This window comes from Stegostoma tigrinum, chromosome 6 (genome assembly GCF_030684315.1).
Source record: "Stegostoma tigrinum isolate sSteTig4 chromosome 6, sSteTig4.hap1, whole genome shotgun sequence".
Lineage (NCBI taxonomy): Eukaryota > Metazoa > Chordata > Chondrichthyes > Orectolobiformes > Stegostomatidae > Stegostoma > Stegostoma tigrinum.
The window spans coordinates 10,791,478-10,808,267 of record NC_081359.1 but is presented as its reverse complement, the minus strand read 5'-3'; the positions used below and the strand labels follow the sequence as shown (position 1 = coordinate 10,808,267).

Below are 16,790 nucleotides of genomic sequence, written 5' to 3'. Positions count from 1 at the left end.
GTGGCATTTGTGTCCTGTGAATGTGAATACAGCTAAGGTCATACTATTGGTCACAGAAGAATTTCAGCTTGCTGAAAACCTGACATGATTACGTTTCAAGCTGTCATGAAATCTGTCTGTTAGATAGCTCAAAAATTAAACTGTTTGTTGAGATCAAAAGGAAATTTAAAGAAAGCATTCATTCGACTAACCTCTTGAAAGCAGTGCACTGCTGCAATGAGTAAGGCTTTCTAATTCTATATCTCTTTTTTATTTTTTAAGCTTGTGCAGTGCAGCAAATTAACCACATGTGAATTCCATGAGCCACCGACAAACTGTTAGGAACAACTTACCAACTGTTTCCTTTCTACATCTAACGGAAAAATGGAAAGCAAATTAAGAAAATTACTGACCCGGGACCACCAACAAAACCACTAAAACGAAAGGAAAAGGTTAATTATCCATGGGAAGAAGAAACACCCTTACATTTTTCCTGTCACATCCAATTTGGCTGCAGGGCCCATACAGAAATCTTCACCTTTCGTCGCTCTGTTTTTGTAAAGTATCAGTATTCATTATTTTGCCTGTTACTGAAAAGAGTGGAATTAAGTCTCAAATATCGAAAACTTGATTATTCCTGACATCCACCTATGGCTTTGTGTTCAGTGAATCTGCAAACTGTGATGAATTTCTCCTTGTAATTAATTTTCAGTCTTGGAAACACAGGAGCTTTCAAAATGTCTGATAGAAGGATGAACCAACATTCCTTTCAAAGCCCTCAGGGGTTCTCCTTACAGCAGTGGTACATCTCCACCCCTGCAAATTACTTTCAAAGTAACTCTTACTTTCAAGTCACAGATGGTAGAATAAATGAGTTACATGTGTTTTCAAGTTTCATATCCACAACACTAGGTTTGTCAAAGTCAGAGTAAGAGCACTTGAATTCGACAATGACTGATATGATTGAGTCACAATGGCATTGTTCTTATATTAGGAAAACATCAGTTATTCAGTTGACGAGGTGTACTTGCTCAAGGTAACACTGATAAGTTTGATTGAATGTATGGGGCCACCTACAAAGTAAGATTGCTTGGCCGTCAAAGAAAGCTAGCGGAATCTGAAGTGCGCTGTATAATTTTAGCTGTCAGGAAGACTAAAGGGAGAATTTTTCCCAGCCCTTCAACGATATTGGCAATGGTGAGTCAGTTGGGAAAATATGGTCGAGATTGGAAAAATGAGATACCCGACGCTGAGAAAATAAAAATCTGGTTTTCCGAGCAAGCTTCAAATAGCAAGATGGAATTTCGCTAGTGAGTGGTGAGAGGTCCATTTGCATGCATTTACATCATATTAATATCTAATGTTGCTACATTTGGAATAAACTGTTTTATTTTCCTGCATATCTCAGGCATGCTCTGGGACAACAATTGCCTCCATCCACCATCTCCTTAAACATGGAAGTTGGCACTGAACACATACCAGCCTCATCAAATCATCATGGTACATCTCCAAGATAATAAAATGTGAGGCTGGATGAACACAGCAGGCCCAGCAGCATCTCAGGAGCACAAAAGCTGACGTTTTGGGCCTAGACCCTTCATCAGAGAGGGGGATGGGGTGAGGGTTCTGGAATAAATAGGGAGAGATGGGGAGGCAGACCGAAGATGGAGAGAAAAGAAGATAGGGGGGGAGGAGTGTATAAGTGGGGAGGGGAGAGATCAGTCCAGGGAAGACGGACAGGTCAAGGAGGTGGGATGAGGTTAGTAGGTAGGAGATGGAGGTGCGGCTTGGGGTGGGAGGAAGGGATGGGTGAGAGGAAGAACAGGTTAGGGAGGCAGAGACTAGTTGGACTGGTTTTGGGATACAGTGGGTGGAGGGGAAGAGCTGGGCTGATTGTGTGGTGCAGTGGGGGGAGGGGACGAACTGGGCTGGTTTTGGGATGCGGTGGGGGAAGGGGAGATTTTGAAGCTGGTGAAGTCCACATTGATACCATATGGCTGCAGGGTGCCCAAGCGGAATATGAGTTGCTGTTCCTGCAACCTTCGGGTGGCATCATTGTGGCACTGCAGGAGGCCCATGATGGACATGTCATCTAAAGAATGGGAGGGGGAGTGGAAATGGTTTGTGACTGGGAGGTGCAGTTGTTTATTGCGAACTGAGTGGAGGTGTTCTGCAAAGCGGTCCCCAAGCCTCCGCTTGGATTCCCCAATGTAGAGGAAGCCACACTGGGTACAGTGGATGCAGTATACCACATTGGCAGATGTGCAGGTGAACCTCTGCTTAATATGGAAAGTCATCTTGGGGCCAGTTCGTCCCCTCCCCCCACTGCACCACACAACCAGCCCAGCACTTCCCCTCTACCCACTGCATCCCAAAACCAGTCCAACCAGTCTCTGCCTCCCTAACCTGTTCTTCCTCTCACCCATCCCTTCCTCCCACCCCAAGCCGCACCTCCATCTCCTACCTACTAACCTCATCCCACCTCCTTGACCTGTCCATCTTCCCTGGACTGACCTATCCCCTCCCTACCTTCCCACCTATACTCTCTCCACCTATCTTCTTTTCTCTCCATCTTCAGTCCACCTCCCCCCTCTCCCTATTTATTCCAGAACCCTCACCCCATCCCCCTCTCTGATGAAGGGTCTAGGCCTGAAACATCAGCTTTTGTGCTCCTGAGATGCTGCTGGGCCTGCTGTGTTCATCCAGCCTCACATTTTATTATCTTGGATTCTCCAGCATCTGCAGTTCCCATTATCAATGGTACATCTCCAACTCACTTAGGATACAGTTTGCCAATTTAATACTGAACTCACCAACACTTTGCACAGAAACACTACAGTTGATCCCTTTGGGTGTGAGGACAAGAATCAAGCTCATGGAGTGCAGGAAGGTCTACCTCTGGGCTCCTTGTTTGCTTTCACAGCATCTCTGTCATGCTCTGCCTTTTTAAATCTTGTCACGTCATTCAAATCTTAAAGGCATACAGTCGTTCTGTCTCAACTTATCTTTTAGCACGGATACAAAGTGAGGCAGCTTGTCATTGCTGTCAGCTGTGGTTGGTCAAGAGAGTGGGCATGTAACTGTCTGGCATCGTGCCACGCAGTTCTGGTCGCCTCATTTTAGGGAGGATGTGGAAACTTTAGAGAGGTTGCAGAGGAGATTTACCAGGATGCTTGCCTGGACTGGAGGGCAGGTTTTATGAGGAAAGGTTGAGGGAGCTAGGGCTTTTCTCATTGGGGCATAGAAAGATGAGAGGTGACTTGATAGAGGTGTACAAGATGATAACATGTATGCATAGAGTGGTTAGCCAGAGACTTTTTCCAATGGTGGAGATGACTTTTACGACGGGGTATAATTTCAAGGTGATTAGAGGAAGGTATAGGGGAGATGTCAGAGGTAAGTTCTTTACACAGAGAGTGGTGGGCATGTAGAACACACTGCCAGTGGTGGTAGTGGAGTCAAGAACATTAGGGGCATATAAGCGACACTTGGATAGGCATATAGGTGATAGTAAAATGTAGGGTATGCACGGTAGTTTGATCTTAGAGTATGATAATACTTTGGCACAACTTCGTGGGCTGAAGGGCCATTACTGTGCTGTATTGTTTTGTGTTCTATGCTCAGCAAGTCTCACACTTGGAACACATGAACACTCCATATATAGCAAAAAGATCGCATTCATTCCAATCAAATTGGTGAGTCTCGTAGTCTATAAAAAGTAGTCCTCAGTGTACGGTCACAATAAGTTGATGACATCTGCCAGTTTCAAGATTAGTCACAGCTAGACAGTTGAGGCCTGTATCGTTGGAAGTGCCCATGGTCAATCCAATGGGCCCAGTCATGGGATTAATGGTAAGACAGACAGGGAGCTGTTAAGAGATCAGTAAGGGATCTGGTTAATCATCATTTGGGACTTTCTTTCCAAGATGGTCAGGAGGAGGTTACACTGCAGCCTGCTCACTAAAAGTCAAGGGGAGTTATTAGATTAGATTCCCTACAGTGTGGAAACAGGCCCTTCGGCCCAACAAGTCCACACCGACCCTTGGATCATCCCACCCAGACCCATCCCCCTATAACCCACACACCCTTGAACACTATGGGCAATTTGGCATGGCCAATCCACCTAACCTGCACACCTTTGGACTGTGGAAGGAAACCGGAGCACCTGGAGAAAAACCACGTAGACACAGGGAGAATGTACAAACTCCACACAGACAGTTGCCCAAGGCTGGAATTGAACCTGGGTCCCTGGCACTGTTAGGCTGCAGTGCCACCCACTGAGCCACCGTGCCGCCCCAGGTTCACCAGACTGATTCCCAGGGTGACAGGACTGACATATGAGGGAAGACTGGAACGACTGTGCTTGTACTCACTGCAAGTTTGAATAATGAACTGGAGAAAGGAACACAAAGAAACATCAAGCCCTGATGGGACTGGGCAGTCTAGATGTAGGAAGAATGTTCCTGAATTTGGGGAAATTGAGAACTCAGGGCCATAGTCCAAGAATAAGGAGTAAGCCATTCATGATCAAGATGAGTAAGAATTTCTTCACTCAGAGAGTTGTGAACCTGTGGAATTCTCTTCTACAGGAAGCTGTTGGGGCGAATTCATTAGATATGTTCAAGATGGAGCTGGACATGACCCTTGTGGATAAAGGGATCAAGTGTTATAGATAGAAATCAGGAGTGGGATATTAAGATTGTATGATTAGCCATGATCATTTTAAATGGTGGGTCAGGCCTGAAGAGCTGAGTGACCTACTCGTGCATCTATTTTCTATGTTTCGATGTTGTTGTGATCTGGAATGTACCAACTAAAGGGAATTCGATAACTGCTTTCAAAAGCACGTTGGAGATATATTAAAAAGAAAAAGAGTTTCCGGGTTATGGGGTAAGAAAAAGGATGTAGAATTAATGGGATATTATTTGCTGATATTGTAAGGACAGTGATAGTCATGACCAAGTCATGTGTAATTTGCATTTGAAAAAAATGTCACAATATGATCATAAGATAGTTAAATTGGATTAGGCCATTCAGTCCATCAAGTTTGCTCCGTCATTCAATTATGGCTGATAGGTTTCTCAACTTCATGTTCAGCCTTCTCTCCACATTCCTTGATCCCTCACTCATTAAGAACCTATCTGTCTCTGTCTTATTACACTCAATGACTTGGCCTCCACAGCCGTCTGCAGCAATAAGTTCTATGGATTCACCGCTCTCTGGCTGAAGAAGTTCTTTTTCATCTCAGTTCTAAAGGGTCGTCTCTTCTCTTGGACGCTGTGCCCTTAGATCCTTGTCTCTACTACTAATGGAAACATTGCCTCTGTGTTTATTGTGTTTAGATCTCTCAATGTTCGGCAAATTTCATTGGCATTCCAGGCAGCATTTATTGTCCATCCCTAATTGTCCAGAGGGCAGTTCAGAGTGAACCATATTGCTGTGGGTCTGGAGTCACATGTAGGCCATTCCAGGTAAGGATGGCAGTTTCCTTCCCAAAACAATATTAGTTAATCAGATGGGTTTTTCTGACAATCGACAATGGATTCATAGCCATCATTAAATTATTAATTCCAGATATTTATTGATTTCAAATTCCACCATCTGCCATGGTAGGATTCGAATGCCCAGAACATTATCCGACTCTATCGATTATCAGTCCAGCAAAGGTGCTACTAGGCCATCACCTCCCCGAGATGCTCCCTTATCCATCTAAACTCCATCGACTATAGACTCAGAATCCTCAACCTCTCCTCATATAACAAGCTCTTCATCCTTGTGACCATTCTTCTACACCTCCTCTAGTCTCCCTCCAACACCAGCAAATTCTTCCTCATATACAGGGCCCAAAATCACTCACAACATTCCAAATGCAGTCTGACTAAACCCTTACACAGTCTCAGCAGGACATCTCTGCTGTTGTTTTCTAGCCCTCTTGAAATAAATGCCAACATTGCATTTGTCTTCCTAAATGTGAACTGAACCTATGTGTTAACTTTAAGAAAATCCTGAATTAGGACTCCCAAGTACTTTTGCACTTCAAATTTGTAAAGCCTTCTCCATTTAGAAAATAGTTTAAGGGTCTATTGTTCCTACAATAATGTATAACCTTACACCTGTTCACAATGTCAGTAAGCACTATGGTCAGTCCTGACAATGTCAAGATGTTCTGAAGTGTTGGGTGTTATGGAAAAAGTAGCTTTCCCTTAGACAGGATTCTAACCTGGTATAATGCTAAGAACAGTCAGCCACTTTAGCTTCATCCTTGTAGCTGCAGTTACAATGACAACTGATCAGATTAGCGATAATGTAAAACAACAATACATCAATGAATGTAAAATCCTATTTCCAGTGGTTTCACTGTGTCGCTTAAATTCTCTCAAAAGTTTTTTTTCTTGTTTCCTTTCCATAACATGCAATGTGAAAGGCTAATCATAGCTTGGCAGAAGTACCTTAGAGGCATGGTGCATACATAATGAGGTGAGCTGTGGAGAATTGAATGTGATAACTCACTAGAACTCATGGAGAGAAACCCTGCATAATGCTCACCCATACTGGCACTATGGTGATATTTGACAAAGGTTAGCACATGGTAATTTATGGAATGTGCCAATGCAAGCACACACACATCACAGTTTATAAGGAAGTATTTCAACCTGAAGAGAAAACGTTACAATAACGTTGACAATCAGTTTTATCCTTTACCTGACTTTACTTTCCATTGTTAACAGAGATAGGAAAAATTGGGCAGCAGGTAGACCAGGCAGCTGATTGAACCATTCTCAATTTCCCATCAGTCAGATCAGGTTAACTTAATCCTACAATTTCTGCATTTTTTTGTCTTGTTTATTTTCCTATATGCTTGATATTAAAAATTAACATTACCTGTTAAATATACAACAGTTGTATCTTTGTAACAGATAAATCCAGTTTAATAATGGTGATTTTTGTCAAATTCTGCAATGTCATTAATCAAACTTGCCTGTTTTATTATTTGATATTAAAAAAGGCTTCAACTGCATTTGTTTGCCTTCAAGGCTGAGGTAAGCAAGAAAGTTCCAAGCTACTGTGTTTATTTGATGTATGCATTAATATAGATGCAATATTAATCTATTATTACTCTCATGAAGGTTGTGTGATATTACATAATTTTTCTTCTTCTTAGTTTGACCATTACCAGATGAAGCTCACACTTAATGCAGATGAAAAATTGAGTCGCAATGTCCCCTTGAGCTTGCCTTACATCTGTCATGAAATGGGATTTCCAATGGATTAACAGTTTCCATCTGGATATTGACTGGTTGTAATTTACACAGGTTATTGGAACAAGCAGAGTATTCTCATCCATCCCATTTCCTCTGTTTTCATTGAATCAACTTGAATTCATCTTATTGTACACATTGTGTACCCAAAGGGACCTGATGGCTCGTGATTCTGTATGCTTTTTAGACAACAACACGAAGCAAAAATACATTCCTAATTTAGCCATGGAGCATTTTTTTTGCCAGATCTCTTTTTGACAGACTGAGTCAAATAAATCGAAATGACTTTTAAAACGAGGTGAACAATACATACCTATCACAACTGTCACTCTGATAAAGTATGCAACACGAATTGGCCTGACCTGGGAGAGATGAAAACTGTTCTCTACTTAATTCTGTGATGTAAACTGTATGATTTGTATGTCTTTTTATTACCACTTATAGCAATTTCGGGTCTGGGATTCTGATTTAGTAAGAGACATGAATTTTTCTGTATGTCTGAAGTTAATAATTATGGGCATTTCTCTTGCTACACGCTTTCTTTTAAAACTGTTTTTCAGGGCTAGCTTTCAAATTAATGGCAAGTATGTATATAGGTAAGTTTTTGGAGCTGAACTGGATAAAGAAACAAGACATTTGGAAGTCAGATTTTGTTTAAGCTCAAGGGAAACACTTATAGCTCAGCAAAATATTTTTTCTTTTGTTTTAACTTTGAGTATTCAGCAGTCTTGTGAAGTCCTTGTATGATGATGGTTGTATAGAGCAATGTTTCTGAACAAGGAAGTATACAATGAAACTAAATTACCTTAAAGGCATAACTTTAGTCCTAGGCCAGAAGTGTTGAGATAAAACCCTGATGAGTTTACTTAAAGCTGAGTATTTTTATGGTCAGGTGTATAATAACTCCCTGAATAATTCAACTAAAGTTAAAATCACAAGTGATTTGACCCTACAATGGTGGAGTGGCAGGGATTCAGAAGTAGGGAGAGTATGAGTAGTATGTTGTGATTATACAAGGTGCGTTATTGGTGACTGAATTAGGGTGCATTTAGGTTGTTTTTCTTTTCAATAATAAGATAATACTTTTAGTCTGTGTTTAAAAATTCTTTGAAATTGCGTTATAAGAAGATAATTTGGTGTATACTGTTTTATTGTGAAAGCAAAAACTGCAGCATTGCATGCTTATGTTTCAGCAGGTGGCTACTTTGTTAATGTCAAAATAAAGCAGAATATGATTCAATCAGTTTGGAATCTGGCTTATCCAGATCTTAGCTTATCAATATCACCAGTCGCTGTCCTGGGGAGTGATATTTATGTTTCAGGCGAGGCAATCTGACCTTGGAGTCAAATGGGGCACCATAACCTCAATGTTTACCAGGAGATGGCAAGTTGCTTACCCTTCTGAGAAGGAAGGTTTGAGGCAGCTGACAGGCCAAAAACACTCCCATCTGCCCAGACATAATGCCCTACTGGGTTGGGAGCTGGGTGGGATTACAGCCCCTCAATGGGAGGATATCACACCCTTTAGAGCTACTGACCAATTACCAGCAATCCTGACAGGCCTCAGCAACTCTAGGACAGCAATATAACCCAAGAAGATCCTCAGACCTATGTAAGCTAGCCATGTTCAAAAGAGAGGTTTTGGCCATTGCGAGGACAGGTGCAAGAAGGCTGTAGGTAGGTTTTTGGAACCAAATGGTTAGTTAAGAGGCTGTGATACTATCTATTCCACCCCCACTCCTGTCATACACCCCTGTAAGGATTGAATTGCCCCTTTCTTTCCATCCCTTTCGGATTTTTTATAATAACATGCTCACCACTCCTGTCCCTACATCTTGCGCCAGCTGCATTATGGCATGGGCAGTCAAATTGCTTCATGTTGGCTGGTATCCCATCACCACGTCACTTTTTATTTATACCAGCATAGTACATGACTCTGATCCAGCTAGATCAGTGCCAGCTTCTGGAGTAAATAGAACCCCTGGTGCCTCTGTTTAAATCTGTTAGCCAGGGCTCCCTGATTGGACCAGATTAACAACTTCAATCAAGGAACGCACGTTGTATGAGATCCACCCGGTTGATATTGCTCCAATCGTTAGAGGCAGCACATTATTCTGGGGTCAACAGTCCGGTTGGCAAGTCTAGTTAAGCAGACACTCAGTCAGTGTGTTATGGCTGAGAATTTTGGGGTGCTTGTTAAGATGGCAGACAAGCTATCTACCTGACACCTTTTCATTGCCCCTGTCCCCCACCCCACACAGCTAATGTGGAACCGGTGTATAGGAAACAATTATCAGGCAGGGATTTCCCCCTGATTTGGACAAATCATGGCCAGAGCTTGGGCTCACCTCTAAAATAAGGGTGATGTCTGGGCTCAGCAGCCCCAATGGAGTTGAAAACTCTAGCTTCATTTTGGGGGAGATGGATAGAGATGCTCACTGTTCAGCTTAACTAATTTCTTTAATTAAAAGAACGAATTCAGAATTCTGACAGCTCTAATGAAGGCAAGATAACAAAGTGTGGAGCTGGATGAACACAGCAGGCCATCAGCATCTCAGGGGTACAAAAGCTGATGTTTCGGAAGGGTCTAGGCCCGAAATGTCAGCTTTTGTGCTCCTAAGCTGCTGCTTGGTCTGCTGTGTTCATCCAGCCTCACATTTTATTATCTTGGAATTCTCCAGCATCTGCAGTTCCAATTATCACTCTACACTTTGTTATCTTGGATTCTACAGTATCTGCAGTTCCCATTATCTCTAATGAAGGCAGCCAGGCTAGTCCAAAATGCCTCCAGGCCTCCAAAAGGCACCTTTGACAATAGACTTGAAAAGGCCTTTCATTTCCTTTAATTGGCTCCTAATCAAAATCCACTCTGTTTCTGGGAATGCGGTCCATCACAGCACTTTTAATTTTAATAAATTTGATATTGATGCAATTTCCAAAAATAAACTGTCTTTAATTTATGCAGACTTATTCATTTTTGACATAAACATGGAGATTTTAAATTGGAATGAAATTTTTTTGATTCTTGATGGAAATGTTATTTGGGAAGACTGACGATTCACATTTTCAATTCCACCAGTATGGTCTCCAGGTGCGATTGGTAGGAGATTGACCCAAGCGTAGAGTCATAGAGTCCTGGAATCATGTAGCACAGAAGCAAACTCTTCGGTCCAACTAGTCCGTAATCCCAAGCTGAACTTGTCTCACCTACCTGCTCCGGGCTCACGCCCCTCCAAATTTTTCATATTCATGTACTTATCCAAAAGTCTTTCAAATGTTGTAATTGTACCCACATCCACCACTTCCTCAGGAAGTTCATTCCACACACAAACCATCCTCTGTATAAAAAATCGGCCCCTTGTATCTTTTTTAAATCTCTCTCCGCCCACCTTAAAAGTATGTACGCTCATCTTGAAATCCCCCCATCCTGGGAAAAGACAAGTACCACTAAATCTATCTATACCTCTTATTATTGTGTAAACTTCTATTGGGTTGCCTTTCAATCACTTAAGCTCCAGGGAAAAAAGAGTTCCAGCCTATCCAACCTTTTCTTATAACTCAAACCTTCCATATCTGGCAACATCCTGTTAAATCTCTTCCGAGCCTTCTCCAGCTTAATAGTATCCTTCTTATAACTGGGCGGCCAGAACTGGACATAGTATTCCAGAAGTAGCCTCACCAGTCAGGATTTGTGATGTCACTCTACACAGCCAAAAGTGCTAAGGTGAGAAACAAGTTCATGCCACATAGCCTCAATGGTTAATTAGAGTCATTGAGCATAGATACAAGACCTTTGGCTCAATGAGTCTATGACGACCAACAAACACAAATCTACACTCATTCTATTTACCTGTACTTGGTTCATTCAAGATTAATGTGAAAATATAGCAACTTCATGCAGCTCTGGGTAGATTGATAGCTATTTGTCATTTTTACAAAGCTAATGATTAAATCATATGGCAGTTCATAATTTACATATTGTAGTTTTTCTCTCATTGGATGTGGGTATTGTTGATAAGTCAAGCTTTCATCCTCATTGTCCTTAGTGCCTATCTCAGGCCATTCCAGAAAATTGTTAGGAGTCAACTACATTGCTGTGGTTCTGAAGTCACAAGTAGGCCAGATTGGGTTAGGAAGGCAGATCTCCTTCCCTAAAGGGCTTTAGCAAACCGGGTGGGTTTTAACAGTAATCAATTATTGTTTTCCCCACGTTCTGGCACCATTACTAGATCTAACTTCCCAGCCCAGATTTATTAACTGAATTTAAATTCCAATAGTTGGCTTGGTGTTATTTGAACCTGTGGAATAATAAAAACTTAAGATTTTGGTTACTACATTTTATTGAAATAGCCATGACTGCATTAATTTTCTGATTATCTTCCATTGCTTAATGACTTATTCTAGCTGTGTCAGCTCACAGAGTTCCCATCTCCAACATATTTAAGAAGGGGTATGATGCCATTCAGTAACTACCTATCACCAAAATTTGCACTCATTTTTGTAATGTTTTCAAAGGTTCCCTGAAACAGATGATGATAAAATACAAACAGAGGTGTGGGATAATAAAAAAAAGGATGCATCAGTGGGAGGAAAATTTTGTCCAACATGCACTGTAGTTCTGTAAGGAAATGCTGCCATGTTGACCCTGAGGATTTTGTTGCTAAGCTATATTTAGCAATCAGCAAAGCTTTTGGGACTGCATCACACAGGAGTTAATTTGTAAAAGATAGGAGCTGCACTTCTAAAGTGGATTTGAAATTGTTCAAATCAAAAGATTATTGTGAATGTTGCTACGCTAACATGGCAAGGTGCCACAACTCACTGGGATGATTGTTGTTGGCACTATATTGTATGTAATGTATCAAAATAATTAGGGTCTAAGTACAGACAGAAAGCCGTCTCTCTGTGCTGATAATATCAACATTGAAGGCAGTGGGGAGTTAAATAATGAAAAAGAGGCGATTCAGCACAGTGCAATCTGAATATCTTGAGAAGCTGGTCAGTTAAAGATCAAATGGCATTTAATGCGTACAAATGCACAATAATGAGACTAGGGATGGGAACTAAACAGTGAGAATATAAATTGAATGGCTCCTGCAACACAACGCGTTCAACAGTCTGAAATACCTATTGCAGCATTCAGTAAAGGAAGGGAATTTGATAGTATGGGGATAGTTCTTTTGCTAATACAAATAACTTGCACTCATAATTCATACAGTGCCTTTAATACAGTAAAAGGTTTCAAGGCATTTCACAGATGTGCTATAAACAAAATATGTCAAACTCTAACCTTAAAACATGTATGAATGAGTCCATATAGAAACTTACAACTATACTTGAAATTCTGAGTACCAATTGTGACCATAATACCACAGTAGGAATATCCATGCCTTAGAGGCATTGCAGTAAAGGTCACCAGACTATTACATTGCTCAAAGCATCTAAACTATGAAGGGAATTTTAAAGGAATTGCTTACTTTGAAGATGAGAAGGCTCTGTGGAAATATTGTTCAAATATTCAAGATTCTAAAGGGAATGGATAAATTGAATCCCAATAATAGGTTCAAGATTTCTACACACTCAGAACCCAAGGGACAGAGGCTCAAGCTTAAAAGAGAGAAGGTGGATTTAACTCCTTTATACAGAGGATGATGAACATGATGAATGGACTGCCCAGGGAGTCAGAGAGTTTGGGATCATTTATAAGGGAATTAGACAGATATTAGTGGGCATGGTTGTTTGAGGCTATCACTTTCAGAATTCATATAGTTGGGTTGGAGAACTTTTTCTGCTTTTGAGCTTTTCTATAATGTTTAATTTTTATTTCCTGTGGGATATTGCTTCATTTATTAATCAAAAATGGCAAATATAAACAGCAATTTCACCATCATAAGAAATTCAGATGTGGGCTTTTGATTGAGATCTGGATGTTCTGATTAATGTTATTTTAATGTCAATGGGGTTTTTTTTGGAATGGACTACTGTTGCTGTGCACGTGTACCTCTCAGTGAAAAAGATCAATAAGTATTTTTCATTTCGCCTAGAGCTCAATTTGGCCAAGGCAGTTTCCTACTTAGTTGTGTTGTCAATTTGGAATTCATTCATATCCAAGGCCATCACAGAGATTAACTGTGATGGTTCTAATTATTTTTATATTCGCTTGCAGGATGTGGGCATCACTGGCCCACATTCATTGGCGATGGTGAGTTGCTTTTTTGAACTGCTGTAGTCAATTTGATCTAGGTACACCCATAATGTCAGAGGGAGTTCCAGAATTTTGACCCAGTGACACTGAAGAAAAAGTGCTATATTTTCTGAATCAAGATGTTGAGTATCTTGGAGGACAACTTGCATACTGTTCTGTTGCCATGGATCTGCTGCTCTTGTCCTTCAAGATTGAAGTCATTGTGAGTTTGGAAGTTTCTGTCAAAGCTTTGGTAAATTTCTACAGTACATCTTGTAGATGATGCACACTGCAGCTACTGAGCACCAGTGGTGGAGAGAATGAATGTTTGAATGGTGCCCAAGTGGGCTGCATTATCCTGGATGGTGTCAAGCTTCTTGAGTGTTGTTGAAGCTATAGCCACCCAGGCAAGTTGGCAGTATTATATCACATGAGATAATGGGAACTGCAGATGCTGGAGAGTCCAAGATAACAAAGTGTGGGGCTGGATGAACACAGCAGGCCAAGCAGCATCTTAGGAGCACAAATGCTGACGTTTCGGGCCTAGACCCTTCAACAGAAAAGATATTATATCACATTGCTGGCTTGTGCTTTGTAGATGATGAATAGGTTTTTGGGGATACAGGAGGTGAGTTACTCTCTGTAATATTCCTAGACTCCAACCCTACTCTTGTAGTCACTATACTTCAGGCTATTCCAGTTCAGTTTCTGGTTGATAGAAGCCTCTAGGATATGAAGAGTAGAGATTTAGTTACAGTAATACAAGAGCAATAGGTAGATTCTCTCTTGCTGGAAATCATCATTGCCTGGCACTTGTTTGGCATGAATTATACTTGTTATTTGTCAACTCAAGCTTGCATATTATCTAGCTATTGCTGCATTTAAAAATGGACAGATTCAACATCTGAGGAGTCACAATGGTGCTGAACATTGTGTAATCTCAGATGAACATTTCCACTTCTGATCTGATAATGGAGGGAAGGTCATTGATGAAGCAGTGGAAGATGGTCGGGCATAGGACACTAACCTGAGAAACTTCTGCAGAAATGTCCTGGAGCTGAGATAACTGACCTCCAACAACCACGACCATCTTCTTATGTGACAGGTATGACCACAACAAGCAAAGAGTTTTCAAACAGATTCTCTTTGACTCCAGTTTTGCTGGAGCTTCTTGATACCACACTGAGTCAGATGCGATCTTGATATCCAGGGCTACGAATCTCAGCTCACCTCTCGAATTCAGCTTTTTGTCCATGCTTGAATCAAGGCTGCAGTGACATCAGATGCAGAATGACCCTGGCTAAGAAAGCTAGGCTGTGAGGTATCATGATGGTCAATTCTCCAGAGTCATATGGCTTTGTTTTAAAACTACCATAGTTTCTAGATGGAACTAGCTCAAAAAAATCAATAAACAGATCTGAACTACGTTTGTCAACATAAACTCAGTTATCAACCAATTCTACACTGACCTTTGTGACAATTTGCAAAAACACAGATTATTTTGTGATTTTAAGTGGGTATCTCTCCCCAGAGATTCTCTTATGTCTTTAGGAGGAGGCAAGTCCCTACATGCAGAGTAAATCGTATTTTGAATACTTTTTCATTGTTTATGTCTGATATTTATGTGAAGATAATTCTTTTACTCTTATAACCACATCATTATGGTTAGAATTACTTGTACAGACTTCTTTCATGGCCTGCACAGTTAATTGTGCCTGTCAATTTGAAGTAAGAAACTTCTAGCTCCACGTGAATAGATTGCATCTCTCCTGCTCTCCATCTCTTGTAATAAGGTGAACAGTGCAGCATTGTAAAATGTTGGAGACATTATTGTGCTGTGTTTTGCTATCTTTGTATTTTTCTCACATCAAACCCACTTTGAGAATACTTTCCACCTCCTCCTCCAATGGAAATGCATTCCCTCTTTTAAGAGCTACAGCCCTTAAATGGTCCAAGTTAACTTGAGCACAAGACAATTTTGTGCTCCCCACAACTATGTCGCAGCTCAGCAGTTCACTTAGCATTTTCCATGAGCTGTACTCATTTAAATTAATAGCCAGCACTGATCTTGCTCACTGTAAATGAAAGTACAATTGGAAAAACAACAAAAGGTGAACAGTTGAGTTTAACAATGCCTCACCTCCATGCTTGAAGGTGCTGTACTGTTTGAATATAAATGAATGCAATAACATAAGGTTGGTCATTGATTGTGCCAGAAGTAATGGGTGTGAATTAATTGCACATAATAATCCTTCCGTCATCTGTTAAAATCTGTGGTGTAAATTGCAGATTGAATAAAAGAAAAGTAGGAAACTGGTATGGTCATTTACCTGTCTTTTTCTCTTTGGAGAAAGCATTGGTTAGGTAACTGTTGTTCCAGACCAAAGAGGCCTTTAATACAGTTACATGCCATCGGCCTTCAATCACTCTCTTGTGTAATGGAGCCAGTATGGTTAGCCAGTAACGGTTGCCATGTACAGTAACATTAATCAGTACAGAACCCAGACTACAAGTGTAAGGCCTGAAATTATGGCCTTGTTAATGGTTAATGTTGTAAATGAACTTCAGATACATAAAACAAGAAGACCCTGGCTGTCTGTAGTCAATGTTATGTGGACTGCACAGGCTGAGGTTATAATGAAGAACTCTCTTTCTAAACTTCTCCCTTTGCCTGAGGCATGGTGACCCTCAAGTTAAAGCAGTACCAGTCATCTCTCTCTCTCTAGTGAGACAACAGCTCTGTGGTTCGGTAGGACAATGGTGACTTTATTTTTATGCAGTAAACCATAAAATGGCATAATTTCTCATTGTTCCAGAGCTTGGTGCGAAAATAATTCTGAGTGTTATACTTTTACAAATGGTCTATGTCGAACAGTGCCACACATGTAGACGAGGAGCAAAGTGAATGGTAAAACTCGACTGTTAGCTTTCGGTATTGCTGTCTCATTCTAGCTCTAAATGTGTGGTCCCAGGCTTACATCTAAATTTCATTTTGTGCAATCTTTGCTCCTTACTTTTTTACCTGTCTTGATCCAGTTGTCAGGGAGCTTGCTGCTTGGTGTCTCCGGTTGCTTTATTACACACGCTGTCTCTTAGCAAGGGGTGTTCATCAATCAGATCTGAGCAGAAAATAAGATCAGATGGTTCAGCAATCTTGCTGCAAAATGTTGGCACAAATTTTAGTTTAAATGTGAGAAAATAACTGGCAAATGTTAATTGTTTTAAGAGTTTTAAAGTTTATTTTATTTTCTCATTCCCCATCCCAAAATAAATAAGATAAACAACATACATGTATTCAGTTTAGAATAAAATGTTTCCATGCTGGATCTAGTTCATTTGGTTCAATTTTATAACAATAAGTGCATTGT

General features: G+C 40.8%; 1 long non-coding RNA gene across 1 annotated transcript in view; it reads right to left on the bottom strand.

Moving 5' to 3' along the window:
* LOC125453096 (uncharacterized) overlaps positions 1–16,790 on the bottom strand; it is a 324,490-nt gene that overhangs the window by 51,689 nt on the left and 256,011 nt on the right. Inside the window, exon 3 of the long non-coding RNA XR_007247681.2 lies at positions 16,445–16,541. This is a non-coding gene — a long non-coding RNA (uncharacterized LOC125453096). The remainder of the gene's footprint in view (positions 1–16,444; positions 16,542–16,790) is intronic.